This window comes from Martes martes (genome assembly GCF_963455335.1).
Source record: "Martes martes genome assembly, chromosome: 5".
Classification (NCBI taxonomy): Eukaryota; Metazoa; Chordata; class Mammalia; order Carnivora; family Mustelidae; genus Martes; species Martes martes.
In genome coordinates, this window is record NC_137892.1 from 117542810 (window position 1) to 117561362 (window position 18553).

The 18553-nt window shown below is 41.5% G+C and overlaps 1 protein-coding gene across 23 annotated transcripts in view; it reads right to left on the reverse strand.

Annotated features, from left to right (window-relative positions):
* LOC308343878 (uncharacterized protein) overlaps positions 1 to 18553 on the reverse strand; it is a 391106-nt gene that overhangs the window by 176385 nt on the left and 196168 nt on the right. For 10 of the 23 annotated variants that reach the window (XR_013966917.1, XR_013966918.1, XR_013966922.1 and 7 more), the window contains 2 exons: positions 13412 to 13470; positions 25 to 59 (listed from right to left, as the gene is read on the reverse strand). The exons of 5 other annotated variants lie outside the window; for them this stretch is intronic. The gene's annotated coding sequence lies outside the window, so the exon portion shown is untranslated. The remainder of the gene's footprint in view (positions 1 to 24; positions 60 to 13411; positions 13471 to 18553) is intronic. 8 more of the 23 variants (XR_013966916.1, XR_013966921.1, XR_013966925.1 and 5 more) reach the window with 2 other exon arrangements.

The following is an 18553-nucleotide window of genomic DNA, read 5'->3' on the forward strand; positions in this document are numbered from 1 at the left end:
AAAAATGTGCTTTTCTTCACTTACCTAGAACGACTGTAAGTCTCTCCCTTGGAAGAAACCTAGGAAAAGAACAGTCCAGGCACAGAGTTATCCTAAAACTGGACAGAAATAATTTGATAGAAACAAGGTTATAGTGAAAGCATTTCTAGGGTTCACATTTACTTGGAAAAGAATATAAAATATAATTTTGACAACAAAATGCCAATTTATTCATTTCTAGTGAGAAAATTATTGAGCAAAATGAAAATATTTGCACTGTATGACTGGGGCATTCTCCTCCTGTTATCAAGCCACATGCAAAGTAAAACATGGGAATCAGAAGGGGTTTGGAGCTCATGGAACCTTAAGAGAAAAGGGTGGATAAATGGGTCTTTAATGGCACCCATCTGACAGTGACAAGAATCTTGACAATCGGACCATAAAGTTTCAAAGTCCCTCAGCTAGAACTCCTCTCATTCATTGCCACTAGCCCTAACCTGTGATTAAAACCAAAAATAAACACAAAACTAAAATCAAACCTCTCCCACTGTCTTTGAGCAGTCTATGGAGAATTTTGCTGCTTCCCTTCCAGGTGATTGGGAGGCAGGGAGATAGCCAAGTTTCCAAGCACAAACACTGACCCGTGTATTCGGAACATTAAAAACAATGGAATAAAAATTAAAAATGCAATCTAGGAATACATCAATTAATACTCAAGTCCTTGAATTTATAACAATAGTTTTTAAAACTAACTGGTTACCTTCATAGGAGGATAGGAACCAATTCATTATCTTTATGGTAAATAAAGAGAAAGAGTCAAGCATATCCTGAACTGCACCACTGGGTAATCAAAGAGTAGATGAGGGGAAGCATCTGCTTATAAGTTTTCTAGCTAATAAATGAACGGAAAATGGTAGAATTAGACATCACCATTTAGTCATTCCCAGCGAACTAATGGATCCGAACATTGACCATTGACTGATGTTAACATTCAAAAAAGAGCAAAAATTGGATATCATATGCCTCCTGGTGAAATAGCTCAATGCCACCTGCCAAATGAACCTGAATTTAATCAGGTCTCTAAACACAGTTCCCAACTTGCAGACAATACAGAAGACAGAGGAACATATTGAACTGTACAATAAGTACATAATCAGCAACATCCATACCTTAGGAAAACTCCAGAGGTCAAAAGGTAAATTGTAAGAAAAAGAAGGGACTGTATGAGAAATGTGTATGTTAAAGGAGATTTGAAGATAATGTCAATTTTTTTAATGGGTAAGACCGAACTAGAGAGTTTAGGGATGCTCACTTGGATGATAAAACTATATGGGACGCAAGGAAGTGATTACCATAAAAGTCAGGTTACTTTTGGGGAAAAAGAGGGGTGAGATTCAATAGAGCAGATAGCTTTCTGGGGTGAATGACGAAATTTTATTTCTTGACCTCAATGGTGGTGAGAAGGGTGCTGCCTTAGAACTCATTAATCTATACAGCTATTTTGTGTGACTTTTCATATCTGTGTTTAACAATAAAAAGTTTGCAGAATGAGAAATCTACTCTTCCTTTTCACTGTGGGTTTTTTTTTTTAATGGTTTTGTCTCACTTGGCCTGAGGAAGACTTCTTACCCTCTCTATAAGAGACTCAGCCAATCATCCAATCAATCAATCACTTCTCAATGTCTAGATATTTGGAATAACTATGTGATGGGTTATGCTCATTTTAATCTGGTGATTTGGATTTGACTGACACCCCTTGGGCTACTCTGGCCCAAAAGCAACATTTCTAAGAGGCTCTCCAGGAATACAAACCCAACCGAGGAGCCCTAGTAGGCTATATCCTAGTGGTGAAAAACAGGACTGATAGTTTGAGATGGTTGAAGTCATTCTCTTTAATAGCCATCCCTCCCATTGACCAGAGTGTGGTGGCAATGTGTCTCTTGGGGAAAAGAGGGTGATTTCAGTATCCCAGCACATTATCATGGGGGAAAAAAATGACCTCATCAAAGCCAATCAAGAAATTACACATAGTTTAGGACAACTGCTCACAGTTATAACCAAGTGGCAAAGCTACAAACAGTTCATAAAAGCCTTCCAGGGCATGTAGTAAGGTGGGGGAGACAGGATGACTTCAACTGTATCCATTTTTACAGATCCCTCTCCAGCCCCCTTCCACTGCCTGAGCAGGTCTTGGCTGTATACATGCCTACCTTGCCTAATAAAATATAAGAGCTCTCACACTTTTCTAAGACAAGCCCATCTCATTCCCAGGCAGTTTTCAGCCACTGCCTAGATACAAGAAAACTGGTGCCTTGAAAGAAGAAGTGAAGACTTCAGCTTCAATCCCACAAAATCAACTAACTTGGTTTTGTAGCTCCCTGACCCAAAATCATTTCTATTATTTTCAATAATAATGATTATAAATTACTTTTGGAGTTCAAGGTTCAAGAGCCCTTGAGACTGGCTTATATTAAATTGGCCAATAAAGCACCTTGAGTCAATTCAAATTGTGAAAGGATGCAGAGATCTGGGAGTATGGCGCATGGGAGAAGAGGGAGCTATTGGAAAAAATCTCCAAGCAGAAAGCACTTTATAAGTTTTCAAAGCATTTTAAAAGTCAATCTGATATGTAAGTAAAAGCTAACAAACTGCACATTTATATCCCTCACCTAGATCACATTCACACTGGGCATGTAAAATCCAAGATGCAAGATTTTATGGGAGCTGGAACACATAATGTGTCTGTGTGTCAGGAAGCTGATGAGACAAGACTTTTAATGACCTAAGGCAGTGGCACTCTGGGGCACAGACAATAGCCTTGATCATCCAAAGCCCTGTAAGGAAGTTTTGACCCCATTACTAAAGGGGACAAAGTCCACGGACTCTGTGGTAATAATCTGTTATTGGAAGCCTATTTGCCCAACATTCTCAGATTATTAGTGGAGGAACTAAGGTCCAAGGAGGAATGTACTTGCTTAAGGTCTTTGAGGTAAACACTAATTCCATACTCCTGCTCTTCCCAGAGGACAACTTTGTTGGGGTAATCACTTGTCATACAGCCATGGGCTCGGAAAAGGAGGCCACTGCCACCCCCAAAATGAATGAACCATGGCTGGTCAAAGCCAACCTCAGCCATGTCACTGCCATTGCTCAGGCACAGACATGTGACCAATCCTAGCCAATGGGATCTGGAGATAATTTCCTGGGGAATTACCAGTAAATACTTTCCTCCATAAAAACAAGAAAGAAGAGGAGGGAGGAGTCAAGATGGCGGAGAAGTAGCAGGCTGAGACGACATTTGGTAGCAGGAGATCAGCTAGATAGCTTATCTAACCATTGTGAACACCTACAAATCCAACGGGAAATCGAAGAGAAGAAGAGCAACAATCCCAGAAACAGAAAATCGATCACTTTCTGAAAGGTAGGACCTGCGGAGAAGTGAATCCAAAGCGACGGGAAGATAGACCCCGGGGGGAGGGGCCGGCACCCGGCAAGCGGCGGAGCGACGGAGCACAAAATCGGGACTTTTAAAAGTCGGCTCCACTGGGAGACATCGCTCCAGAGGCTAAACTGGGGGGAAACCCAGGCGGGGTCAGCATAACCCCAGGACCCGCGGGGTCACAGAAGGACTGGGGGTGTCTGAGTGCCGCAGAGCTCGCAGGTATTAGAGCGGGGAAGCCGGCTATAGCGACAAAGCCGAGGAGTGAGCTCTAAGCCCGGAGTTACCTTGTGCCGGTCGCAGGCTGGGTGGGCTCGGAGCGCGGCCGGAGGCCACAGAGACAAAAGCGACCGGGCGCTTTTCTCCAGCTCCAACAATTGACTGCTTTCCTCGAGGCGCGACCGCAAGCCAGGGAGGCGGGGCTGTTGGGCGCTTTGCTCTGAGAGCGCACTGAGGAGCGGAACCCCAAGCTCTCGGCTCCTCCGGGCCGAGAGATTGGGAGGCCGCCATCTTCATTCCCGTCCTCCGGAACTCTACGGAAAGCGCTCAGGGAACAAAAGCTCCCGAAAGCAAACCCGAGCGGATTCCTTAGCCCGGCCCCTGGCAAGGGCGGTGCAATTCCGCCTGCGGCAAGGACACTTGAGAATCACTACAACAGGCCCCTCCCCCAGAAGATCAACAAGAAACCGATCCAAAACCAACTTCAGTCACCAAGAACAGCGGAATTCCACAGCAGGAGAAAGCAAATCCTACCTGGACAAAATGACAAGGCGGAAAAACTCACCTCAAAAAAAAGAACAAGAGGCCGTACCGAAGGCTGGAGACCTAATCAATACAGACATAGGTAGCATGACAGATCTAGAGTTCAGAATGACAATTCTCAAGGTTCTAGCCGGGCTCGAAAAAGGCATAGAAGATATTAGAGAAACCCTCTCCGGAGAGATAAAAGCCCTTTCTGGAGAAATAAAAGAACTAAAATCTAACCAAGTTGAAATCAAAAAAGCTATTCATGAGGTGCAATCAAAAATGGAAGCTCTCACTGCCAGGATAACTGAGGCAGAAGAAAGAATTAGTGACATAGAAGACCAAATGACAGAGAATAAAGAAGCTGAGCAAAAGAGAGACAAACAACTACTGGAACACGAGGAGAGGATTCGAGAGATAAGTGACACCATAAGACGACACAACATTAGAATAATTGGGATTCCAGAAGAAGAAGAAAGAGAGAGGGGAGCAGAAGGTATATTGGAGACAATTATTGGAGAGAATTTCCCTAATATGGCAAAGGGAACAAACATCAAAATCCAGGAGATGCTAAGAACGCCCCTCAAAATCAATAAAAATAGGTCCACACCTCGTCACCTGATAGTAAAATTAACAAGTCTTAGCGACAAAGAGAAAATCCTGAAAGCAGCCCGGGAAAAGAAGTCTGTAACATACAAGGGTAAAAACATTAGATTGGCAGCGGACCTATCCACAGAGACCTGGCAGGCCAGAAAGAACTGGCATGATATATTCAGAGCACTAAACGAGAAAAACATGCAGCCAAGAATACTATATCCGGCTAGGCTATCATTGAAAATAGAAGGAGAGATAAAGAGCTTCCAGGACAAACAAAAGCTGAAAGAATTTGCAAACACCAAACCAGCTCTACAGGAAATATTGAAAGGGGTCCTCTAAGCAAAGAGAGACCCTAAAAGTAGTAGATCAGAAAGAAACAGAAACAATATACAGTAACAATCACCTTACAGGCAATACAATGGCACTAAATTCATATCTCTCAATAGTTACCCTGAATGTTAATGGGCTAAATGCCCCAATCAAAAGACACAGGGTATCAGAATGGATAAAAAAACAAAACCCATCAATATGCTGCCTACAAGAAACTCATTTTAGACCCGAAGACACCTCCAGATTTAAAGTGAGGGGGTGGAAAACAATGTACCATGCTAATGGACATCAGAAGAAAGCTGGGGTGGCAATCCTTATATCAGATCAATTAGATTTTAAGCCAAAGACTATAATAAGAGATGAGGAAGGACACTATATCATACTCAAAGGGTCTGTCCAACAAGAAGATCTAACAATCTTAAATATCTATGCCCCTAACATGGGAGCAGCCAACTATATAAACCAATTAGTAACAAAATCAAAGAAATACATCGACAGTAATACAATAATAGCAGGGGACTTTAACACTCCCCTCACTGAAATGGACAGATCATCCAAGCAAAAGATCAACAAGGAAATAAAGGCCTTAAATGACACACTGGACCAGATGGACATCACAGATATATTCAGAACATTCCATCCCAAAGCAACAGAATATACATTCTTCTCTAGTGCACATGGAACATTCTCCAGAATAGACCACATCCTGGGTCATAAATCAGGTCTCAATCGGTACCAAAAGATCGAGATCATTCCCTGCATATTTTCAGACCACAATGCTCTGAAGCTCGAACTCAATCACAAGAGGAAATTTGGAAAGAACGCAAATACATGGAGACTAAACAGCATCCTTCTAAAAAATGAATGGGTCAACCAGGAAATTAAAGAAGAATTGAAAAAATTCATGGAAACAAATGATAATGAAAACACAACAGTTCAAAATCTGTGGGACACAACAAAGGCAGTCCTGAGAGGAAAATATATAGCAGTGCAAGCCTTTCTCAAGAAACAAGAAAGGTCTCAAATACACAACCTAACCCTACACCTAAAGGAGCTGGAGAGAGAACAACAAAGAAAGCCTAAACCCAGCAGGAGAAGAGAAATCATAAAGATCAGAGCAGAAATCAATGAAATAGAATCTAAAAAAACAACAGAACAAATCAACAAAACTAGGAGCTGGTTCTTTGAAAGAATTAACAAGATTGATAAGCCCCTGGCCAGACTTATCAAAAAGAAAAGAGAAAGGACGCAAATAAATAAAATCATGAATGAAAGAGGAGAGATCACAACCAACACCAAAGAAATACAAACAATTATAAGAACATACTACGAGCAACTCTACGCCAACAAATTTGACAACCTGGAAGAAATGGATACATTTCTAGAGATGTATAAACTACCACAACTGAACCAGGAAGAAATAGATAACCTGAACAGACCCATAACCAGTAAGGAGATTGAAACAGTCATCAAAAATCTCCAAACAAACAAAAGTCCGGGACCAGACGGCTTCCCAGGGGAATTCTACCAAACATTTCAAGAAGAATTAATTCCTATTCTCCTGAAACTGTTCCAAAAAATAGAAATGGAAGGAAAACTTCCAAACTCATTCTATGAGGCCAGCATCACCTTGATCCCAAAACCAGACAAGGATCCCACCAAAAAAGAGAATTACAGACCAATATCCTTGATGAACACAGATGCGAAAATTCTCACCAAAATACTGGCCAATAGGATCCAACAGTACATTAAAAGGATTATTCACCACGACCAAGTGGGATTTATTCCAGGGCTGCAAGGTTGGTTCAACATCCGCAAATCCATCAATGTGATACAATACATTAATAAAAGAAAGAGTAAGAACCATATGATACTCTCAATAGATGCTGAAAAAGCGTTTGACAAAGTGCAGCATCCCTTCCTGATTAAAACTCTTCAAAGTGTAGGGATAGAAGGCACATACCTCAATATTATCAAAGCCATCTATGAAAAACCCACCGCAAATATCATTCTCAATGGAGAAAAACTGAAAGCTTTTCCGCTAAGGTCAGGAACACGGCAGGGATGTCCGTTATCACCACTGCTGTTCAATATAGTACTAGAAGTCCTAGCCTCAGCAATCAGACAACAAAAAGAAATTAAAGGCATCCAAATCGGCAAAGAAGAAGTCAAACTATCACTCTTTGCAGATGATATGATACTATATGTGGAAAACCCAAAAGGCTCCACTCCAAAACTGCTAGAACTTATACAGGAATTCAGTAAAGTGTCAGGATATAAAGTCAATGCACAGAAATCAGTCGCATTTCTTTACACTAACAACAAGACAGAAGAAAGAGAAATTGAGGAGTCAGTCCCATTTACAATCGTACCCAAAACCATAAGATACCTAGGAATAAATCTAACCAAAGAGGCAAAGAATCTATACTCAGAAAACTATAAAGTACTCATGAAAGAAATTGAGGAAGACACAAAGAAATGGAAAAATATTCCATGCTCATGGATTGGAAGAACAAATATTGTGAAAATGTCTATTCTACCTAAAGCAATCTACACATTTAATGCAATCCCTATCAAAATCCCATCCATTTTTTTTAAAGAAATAGAACAAATAATCCTAAAATTTATATGGAACCAGAAAAGACCTCGAATAGCCAAAGGAATATTGAAAAAGAAAGCCAAAGTCGGTGGCATCACAATTCCAGACTTCAAGCTCTATTACAAAGCTGTCATCATCAAGACAGTATGGTACTGGCACAAAAACAGACATATAGACCAATGGAACAGAGTAGAGAGCCCAGAAATAGACCCTCAACTCTATGGTCAACTAATCTTCGACAAAGCAGGAAAGAATATCCAATGGAAAAAAGACAGCCTCTTCAACAAATGGTGCTGGGAAAATTGGACAGCCACATGCAGAAAAATGAAATTGGACTATTTCCTTACACCACACACGAAAATAGACTCAAAGTGGATGAAGGACCTCAATGTGCGAAAGGAATCTATCAAAATCCTTGAGGACAATGCAGGCAGCAACCTCTTTGACCTCCACCGCAGCAACTTCTTCCTAGGAACATCGCCAAAGGCAACAGAAGCAAGGGCAAAAATGAACTATTGGGATTTCATCAAGATCAAAAGCTTTTGCACAGCAAAGGAAACAGTTAACAAAACCAAAAGACAACTGACAGAATGGGAGAAGATATTTGCAAACGACATATCAGATAAAGGGCTCGTATCCAAAATCTATAAAGAGCTTATCAAACTCAATACCCAAAGAACAAATAATCCAGTCAAGAAATGGGCAGAGGACATGAACAGACATTTCTGCAAGGAAGACATCCAGATGGCCAACAGACACATGAAAAAATGCTCCACATCACTCGGCATCAGGGAAATACAAATCAAAACCACAATGAGATACCACCTCACACCAGTCAGAATGGCTAAAATTAACAAGTCAAGAAATGACAGATGCTGGCGAGGATGCGGAGAGAGGGGAACCCTCCTACACTGCTGGTGGGAATGCAAGCTGGTGCAACCACTCTGGAAAACAGTGTGGAGGTTCCTCAAAAAACTGAAAATAGAGTTACCCTACGACCCAGCAATTGCACTCCTGGGTATATATCCTAAAGATACAAACGTGGTGCTCCGAAGGGGCACATGCACCCGAATGTTTATAGCAGCAATGTCCACAATAGCCAAACTGTGGAAAGCGCCTAGATGTCCATCAACAGATGAATGGATAAAGAAGATGTGGGATATATACACAATGGAATACTATGCAGCCATCAAAAGACATGAAATCTTGCCATTTGCGACGACGTGGATGGAACTAGAGGGTATCATGCTTAGCGAAATAAGTCAATCGGAGAAATATAACTATCATATGATCTCTTTGATATGAGGAAGTGGAGATGCAAGGTGGGGGGGTTTGGAGGGAGGTAGGAAAAGAAAAAATGAAAAGATGGGATTGGGAGGGAGACAAACCATAAAAGACTCAATCTCAAGAAACAGACTGAGGGTTGCGGGGGGGAAGGGGGACGGGAGAGGGTGGTGGGGAAATGGACATTGGGGAGGGTATGGGCTATGATGAGTGCTGTGAAATGTGTAAACCAGACGATTCACAGACCTGTACCCCTGGGGATAAAAATACATTATATGTTTATTAAAATAAAAAAAAAATAAAAAATAAAAAGAAATTTCACATATCACTTTCTTTTTTTTTTTTTTTAAGATTTTATTTATTTATTTGAGAAAGAGAGAGAAAACGAGCAGGAGGGAGGGGGTGAGGGAGAGGGAGAAGCAGGCTCTCTTCTGAGTGGGGAGCCCAATGTGGGACTCTATCCTAGGACCCCAAGATCATGACCTAAGCTGAAGGCAGAAGCTTAACCAACTGAGCCACCAGGTGCTCTACACATATCACTTTCACTCACATGTCATTAATCAGAGCAAGTCGCATAGTCTAGCTTGATATCAACGAGGAAGTGAAAAAGAACAATTCCTTTAGGCAAACACCACATTTAGTCTATATTTAATGCTTCTAAGAAATAACTAAGCACCCCGGGGGCAACTAAAATGGTTACTGAATTATTTTGGTAACATCTCTAAACTTCAGGATATTTTGGCAAACACAACTGCCATGCCTTCTTTTTATAATAAACTCTTCTTAAAATATCTTTTATTTTAGAATGATTATATGTCCATTAAAATTTTTTCCATACTGTACTATATACTTGACTATTGCTAAGAGACTAGATCTTAAATGTTCTGACGACAAAACAGAAATGGGAATTTTTGTGATAGGATGGAGGTATTAGCTAATGCTATGGTGGTTATCATTTTGCAAAATATGAGTATATCAAATCACTATATGCCTTAAGCTTATACAATGTTAGATGTCAATTATATCTCAATAAAGCTGGGTATAAAAAGAGAATTAAAAAAGTCCAAATCAGGGGCGCCTGGGTGGCTCAGTGGGTTAAAGCCTCTGCCTTCGGCTCAGGTCATGATCCCAGGGTCCTGGGATCGAGCCCCGCATCAGGCTCTCTGCTCAGCAGGGAGCCTGCTTCCCTTCCTCTCTCTCCCTGGCTTCTCTGCCAACTTGTGATCTCTGTCTGTCAAATAAATAAATAAAATCTTGGAAAAAAAAAGTCCAAATTAGTAAAAGATTAAAAAAATAAAATGTTTTGCTTTCCTAATCCTACCTGTCAAAGATAAATCACTAATAATTTGGTGTATGTCCTCTAGTCCTTTTCTATGTATGTTCACATGTCTGTATACATATGTACATCATACGTATATTTGTGGCTTATTGCAAACAATACCATTTTAGAGGTGCCTGCGTGGCTCTGTTATTAAGTGTCTGCCTTTGGCTCAGATCATGTTCCCAGGGTCCTGGGATCAAGCCCCGTGTTGGGCTCCCAGGGAAGCCTGCTTCTCCCTCTCCCACTACCCTTGCCTGTGTTCCCTCTCTCACTGTGTCTTTCCCCGTCAAATAAATAGATAAAATCTTTTTTTTAAAGTACCATTCTATATAATTACACATAATATCATGAACATTTTTGCTTGTCAACATATAGCTAATTATTTTTTTCTTTTTTTAAGATTTTATTTATTTATTAGAGAGAGACAGAGACAGAGAGAAAGAGCATGAGCAGAGGGGTGAGGCAGAGAGAGAAGCAGACTCCCCACTGAGCAGGGAGCCCAATGTGGGGCTCTATTCTAGGACCCCAAGATCATGACCTGAGAACTGAAGGCAGACAACTGACTGAGCCACCCAGGCACCCTGGCTAACTACTTTTCTTTTTTAAAGATTACATAGTATTCCACTGTGTGTATGCACCATAATTTATATCACAATTTCTCTCAGGATGGACATTTAGGTTATTCTCATGCTCATTATCACAAATAATTCTGTACTGATCACTCTTTTACATATAGACATAGATATTTGCATACTCTTATGAGAATTTCCGTAGAATAAATTCCAAAAAGGAGAACTGCTGGAAGAGAAGGCATACACATTCAAAAATTTGAGAGATATTGCAAAATGGTCCTCCAAATAAGATTACATCAATTGTGTCTTTTAACTGGTAGGCTTATTGAATCCAGGCAACAGTGTATTAGACAGTGATCCTTTTAGACAAAAAAATATGTGCTGACAAAAAATATGTTAATACTGACTGCATATAAATATAAATATTCTGGACATATTCATAGTGGCCCCCTCTCTTCAGGGAGCTTAAATCTAGTAAGGGAGAAAACAGACACATATGAATATACTAAAAATACATAAATACTTAGTATAAGAAATTGAATCAGGCACATGTGGAAGCAGCTGCAAGAAAGCAGATGTGATAAGAGCATGTTCAGTGAAGTGAAGGGTGTCAGTGTAGGGACAGGAAAGGCTTTCAGAAAAGAAACAATGTCATTAATTACAATTGATAGAAGGGGGAGCTGAGTCTTGGCAGGATGGCTATTGGAGATGGGGTTGATGGTAGCACTGGGAAGGGAAGGGGTAGCTTGCCTGGGTAAATGAGCTCACAGGGTTTGCATGCTGGGCGAATCGCATTAGGGCCAGAGTCTCTTCTTCAGGCCAAGATTTTACATAACTAGGTCTATCTTGGGTCATTGTCTGTAGACTCTCTTAACAACAAGGGATTGGTCTGAATAGCCAATCTAAAGAAGTGAAATTAGAAGAGGTCTGCCCTCCTGCTTAGAATCTCTAAGCTATAAACCACCACTACAGCTCAGCCATTTGATTCCATGGAGAAAAAAATAAATCATTCAACAGGATATATTCAAATCCCCCAAAGGATATGGATTCTGAGGCCCCTATTGAATACCTTAACCTTTAGCTTTCACAGCAAATAGCCTAATGGGGGTATCATTAGCCCCTTTGGGAGCCTGGTTTCATGGGAAAGACCATGACCGAGTTCAAGCTTTAGGGAGTAGGATACAAATGCATGCAGCAAATGCTGCCACATCCCTCCTTCTAGCCTAAGACATCTCTGATCACAACAATTAGACCTAGAAAAGCCTCAAAATCCTCAACACAGCCTTCCAAGGAACTACTACCAATCAAATGAAATGGGCATTGGCACTGAAGCCCATTTGTCATCCCTGATTTATAGCAACAGATTAATCATTTCCTTGCCAGGCATTCTTTCCCACCTATTACTTCACCAACCATAAACTTTCTCAGAAGAAGCCATAGGCATTAGGACCTCATACAGACCTAAACAGCCCACACTGGGAAGGGGGGAAGTCACCCCTACCCAGTATGGCATCCACTCCTCCAAGCCCCCACATTCTTATAAAAGGGTATCCCTCAAAGATGTTAGCTCTTCATCTGTTTTTACCTCTATCTAGAAGTGGTTACTTCCATTCATTCTTTTAACCAGTATTTATGAGGGCCTACTATGTGCCAAGTCATGTTCTACAGACTGAGGCTACAGCAGTGAGCAACGCAGACAAACCCCTGTGCCCATAGAGCTTACTTGGAGGAGAAAGACACAAACAAGAAGCAGGTAAGTGCCCAGCAGGCTAACTGACACTAAATGCTAAGGAGACCCCAAAACTGCAGGAAAGGGGAATAGGGAGCACTGATTGGCAGGCAGGGGATGGAGAGAAATTTTAAAAAGAAATAATTTCCCTAGTTGATGAAATTCGACTACAGACCTAAAGAAGGAGAAAGAGCATGCCATTCAGACTGAGAAGAGCAGGTCAGGAACAGTGAAGAGGTAGATCTCAATGGACAAACTGGGGAGTATAGAAGAGGGGAGAGAATGAAGAAAGGGGGTAAGTGTGGGGGTTGGGGGTTACAGATCATAAAGTGTCTCATAGTGGGGGGTCAAAAGAAAGTCTCTGATACAGATGGTCTCTGCCTTCACCAAGTTTCTATTTATCATGGAAGACAAAGAGTAAGTACATCATTATAAGTAATTCATTCTAAGTGTAACAAATACAGTACATTTATAAAGGTTGGGGGCTGCAAGGTGCCATGGGAGATATAACAGGACAGCCTGATGGCATCTGGTGATCATAGACGATTTCCTGAAGGGTAAGGAGGAGTTTGCCCAGAAAAAAAAAAAAAAAAAAGAAAGAAAAGAAAAGAATGTGCCAAGCAGAGGAAACAGGGTGTGTTCAATGAGGTTGGAGGTAGAAGAGAGCACAGGAGAGCAGATGGGTGTGATATCCATCCAAAGAAGCCCCCAGGAACTGGAACCCTCAGGGCCCTGAAATGCTTATTAAGGATCTTTGACTTTTAAGCACAAGAGGAAGCTTCTGAAAGGTTTTAAGCATAAAAGCAATCAGTCTTACCTTTTTTGTAAAAAGATCTCTCTGATTATTATGTCACTCTCCATGCTAACCTCTTAGACCTGTGAGATGACACAATAAAGCAAAATTGTTTTAAAAATTGCTCTTGCTTCTTTTCTAATTAGCATCTTGAAGCCCACTTTTCATCTCTGACCTCCCTTCCTGATCAGTGGAGCTGACCAGTGGTCAGTGGAGCTGCTGTTCTCCCATTCATTCTGGTAAAATAAAGCCTTGGCCATTCCTCACCTGTCCTGAGACAGGTAAGTCCCCACAGCTGTTTCCTAAAGCAAGGCAGGACATAGATGTATGAGAATACTTCTCTGAGAATAAGGAGAAGAAAAATCTGGTTTACTCTATTTGATCCAGGCTTTTTCCATACAGAAACTCAACAGATCAAAACCATTCCAAAACTGGGATGAAACCATATGGTTTCCAGAATCACACATTGTTTTTACAAGGTTCAATGGCTAAGACTGCCTTTCTCTATTGGTGGAAATGAACCAGACTTTTCCCATTTGCTTCTCACGGTCATTGCATGGAGGTTAATTCATTTGTTATCCACGTAGACAACATGTAAGGTGCCACAGGTGATCTGGAACATACAAAGCATCAAAGAAGACATTCCTTCCTTCTGCCTGAAATAATCTTGGGTCCTGTGTTTCTCAAAAAGCAGCGAATTTGTGCACCTCCAAGCAGCAGGAAAATGTTGCTTTTTGTATCATGTTCTTTGTATTCTACAGTTCTTGGTATATTCCATACTCTAAATTAGGCCTCAAAAATATTTCTGATTAAAAATTTATACAGCTCATGACAGCCTCTTTCTAGAACATAACTCCTAACTAATTCATGTTCACTTACCCTGCAGTTTTCTATTTATAATATTTTAGAATTTCTGTGTATTTGTATTATAAATTATTAAATGACATCAAGGTTCTTATTTTGATGAGAGAATTTTTGATGAATTTGACAGTGTAATTACTTCAGATACTGCTCTGGATTGCTGGGAAAATATTTAATTTTATTTACCACGATGAATAATTAAAGTATGCAAGTGGTGGGCTCTCTTGCTGTGCCTTCTAGCTCCTTACTTCTGTTTGCTTCTTGCTAATTAAAATAGTGATGCTTATATGCGTAGTGGCTTAAAAGAAATAAATTACCAATTTGGGGCAGGGGGTGGGGTGAGGAAGAAGCAGGCATGTGATAAGACTTGAAAAACCTGTATCAAAGTAGAGAGGAAGGAGGGAGATGATGAAAACTTGTCTGTGTTTTATTTCATGTTTTTCTTGCAAGAGCAAAGAGAGTGAAGAGTAGTCTCCTTGTTTATTTGGTGAACTACCCTCCCAGTTCTAGAAACTTTTCATGTGCCAGCTTCTCAACTAAAACAACAGAAATGGTAATGGCAAGAAAGGCTGGGAAGAGCACCACAACTTCATCTATAAAGCCCAGGAGATTCCTGATTTTCATATGGGTTACCATTTTGGGTTCATTGATTACATCTTTATGATTTTCATTTGGTTATCAGAAAATCCTACTAAGGTACGCACAAGGTCAACCTTAATATTTCTACTTGAGGATGAGAAAGTGGAGGTTCAGTTCGATGAACAGCCTAGTCCCACATCACTCAGATGTACAAAGTCCCAGGTTTGATGACTCTTTATCCACAGGGATTAAGAGATCAAGGAATGAAGTTTTTCTTACCACCTGATCTTAAGCTATGCAAAATAATTGTTAAAAGTGAGACAACATGGGGCACTTGGGTGACTCCATCACTTAAGCATCTGACTCTTGATTTTGGCGTAAGTCATGCCTGATCACAGGATTGTGAGATGGAGCCCCGGGTCAGGCTCTGCACTGGGTGTTACATACAGTGCTTAAGATTCTCTCTCTCCCTCTCCCTCTGTCCCTGCCTGCTCATACTCTCCCTAAAATATAATATAATAAGAAGAATAATAATAGACAAGAAAACATGTCCAAAATGGAGTCACTTATGCTAAGCCCCATGTCACCAAACCAAGACTTAATTAAAGTTTCAGCTCTCCCAGAGATGGAACCTTAATACAGTCAATCAGGAATTGCCCAATTAGCACTAGCTAGATAATCGGCCTTCCCCTAAAGGAAAGTTACCTTGCAATAACCAATCTGTTTTTTTGCAATACAACGTCCTTGTTCCGGCTCCCTTTTGCCTATAAAAGTCTTTCATTTTGTATAGCTCCTCACAGTCCCCGTCTACCTTCTAGAGTGGATGCTGCCTGATTTAGAATTGCTGAAAAAACCAAAAAGATCTTCAAAATTCACTCCGTTAAATTTTGTTTTGTAACATAATAGACATATTATTAGACATTTGGTATATTTTCCCAAAAGAGAATTTACATGTATATATGTACATGTATATGTATGTGTGGGTATGAATTCCAAGTGCTAAAACACTTGCAACATCGGTGGAAATAGTACTAAAGTGTAGATCAGTACAAGTCACTGTTCTACACTAGCCCTCAGTTTCCACATCCAAAAATGGGGACAATACTGAGGAGGAGACAAGATGGCACAGAAGTAGGGGGAGGCGCCGTTTCAACCCGTGCCCTAAAGTGAACTGATTACCTACCAACAAATTCTGATCACCCATGAAATCAGCCTGAGATTAGAATTATACACTCCTGGATCTCTATGGGGGCAGAAGACGCCAGTGGGCAGAAGCGTTCCAGAGTGCACCTTGCCTGCACCACAGTCGATACATTCAGCTACACATCTGCTCAGCCATCTCTCACCAAAATGACTAGGAGGAGGAATGTCCAACAGAAGAAAAATTCAAAAAAAAAAAAAAAAAGAAGAAGAAGAAGAAAAATTCAGAGACTGGGCCTTCTGCATCAGAGCTATTGGATATGGACATAGACAGTATGTCAGAAAGGGAATTCAGGCTAACAATTATCCAGGCAATAGCTAGGTTGGAGAAAGCCATGGATGACAAAATGGAATTGATTAGGGCAGAAGTGAAAGCCACCAGGGATGATGTTCACAATGTTCTCAATGAGTTCCAATCTAATCTGAATTCTCTAAAAGCTAGGGTAACTGAGGCAGAAGATAGAATTAGTGTTCTGGAGGACAAACAGAGAGAGAAAAAGGATCAGGAGGAAGCCTGGACCAAATAGCTTAGAAGCCACGAAAACAGAATTAGGGAAATAAATGACACCATGAAACGTTCCAACGTCAGAATTATTGGAATCCCTGAGGGGGAGGACAAAAATGGGGACAATATTGGTATCTACCTCTTAGAGTTATAGGCATTTAATGAGACAATACAGAAAAAGGACTCAGTAAGTCCTAGCTATTTCTATTTTTCAATGGCATATAGAGTTAAATATGGTACTGGGGGCACCAACCACATCTTGCCCATCTTTGTAACCCAGCCTCCAACACAGAGCAGGTTATTCAATAAATGAGTTGGATGGATGACCGAGTGGCTTCTGGCTATTCCATAACCAGACTGAAAGCTCCTAATTACATCCTAAGGTCCTTGAAGGCAGGACATTACCTTGTTCTTTTCCCCAACTCAGGATATTGCTGGAACATAAATGATGCTAAAAAATGCCTGCTGAGTTTTACTGGAATAGAATACTCAGTACCATCCACACAGAACTGAAAAGGGTTTGGCAGCAGTTTTTCCCAGGAGTGTTGCCTGAGGCTGGGGCTGTAAAAATCCTCGGAAGTGTGGAGGCCACCTTAGTAAAGAACAAGGCATTGTTTGGGGCCAGAACCCCTAGTGAGTGAGGTCTTTTCCAATCAAAGGCCCAGTCACTGGCGTGTGTTCCACAAGCCCCTGGGGACCAGCTCTCATTGTGTGGCAGGGCCACTGGGGGCAGGGACGCCCACCCCTCCCCAGACTGTATCGATTAGCTGCTCCATCTGCCACTCTGCAAACAAGCTGCACGATCCCCCATTGGATGAAAATGTCACCCATGGTAACAGATCCTCACAGCTGGCATCTGACCACAGGACCCTCAGGGAGGGAATAATCAGATCCTGAAAAGCAGTCAGCCCACACCGAGCTAAATGCAAAATGAAAAATAAATAAATGTCTATTTTAATCTCCTCCCTCCCTTCTCAGCCCCAAGCACCAGACGTTATTCTCAAGTTGCACTGCCACAGCAGGGGACCAGTGGCCCTCAAGGCAGGTTGCTTGAGGGTCCCATGTATAGTCTGTGGGAATTATAACTCAGAGACCTCCCCTGGCGATTCTGGAGCTATGAAGAATGCAATGAAATCCTGCTCCAGCCACTCCAGTTTCAGTTTTACTCAGGTCTTGAGATCCGTGGAGACCTCCCTCTCTTAATCTCTCTCCCCACTCCCATCCCTGTCCATATCCCTGTCCTCCTCTCTCCCTCTGCCTTCCCATCCCCCACTTCTCCTCTCTTGGCTCTCTTTTTCTCTCTCACACCCAACATCTCCCTCTTCTTCCTGTTCCCCCTCTCCTCCTAATTTTGTTCTCTCTGCACAGGACATTCTTCCTCATCCCCTTTCCTGGATTACTTCTCCTCCTCTTTCAGACCTCAGTTTAATTACCATTTCCTCTGGGGTTTCTGACAGGAACATTGCCCCCAAACTATGTAAGTATCCCCTGCTACTGTGCCCCTCCCACTCTTCCCCTCTCACTCTTTGGCTGTCTGTTTGACCAGGAGAGAAACGACCTTGTCTGTCAAGCTGGCTCTTATATCCCCGGCACCTAGCACAGTGCTTGGCACATAAAAGATGCTTAGTAACTATTTATGACAAGACTAAACAAACAATGCCAGGTACAAAGCAATTCGTATAGGGCTTCCGGATTTTTTCAGACTCTGAAGATGGGCATGCCATAAGACTGTTTGTCAGTTTCCAGTTACTGAACTAGCTTAAGTCAAAAATAAAGAAATCTGTCAGAAGGGCTCACAAAGCTAAAGGAGCTGTTGACATTTTGGAGCACAGTCTTCTTCGTAGTCAGGGGCTGTGCTGTGCATTGTAGCTCTACCCAACAGCACCACTGGATCCCAAAAGCACCCTCTAACCCCCAGTTGTGACAACCGGAAATGTCTCATCTCATAAGGTGAGGATTCCAGAGTAACAGGAAAAGGGTTCAGCAAACCAGCCAAATGCATTTTTCCAGTTATGCCAGTG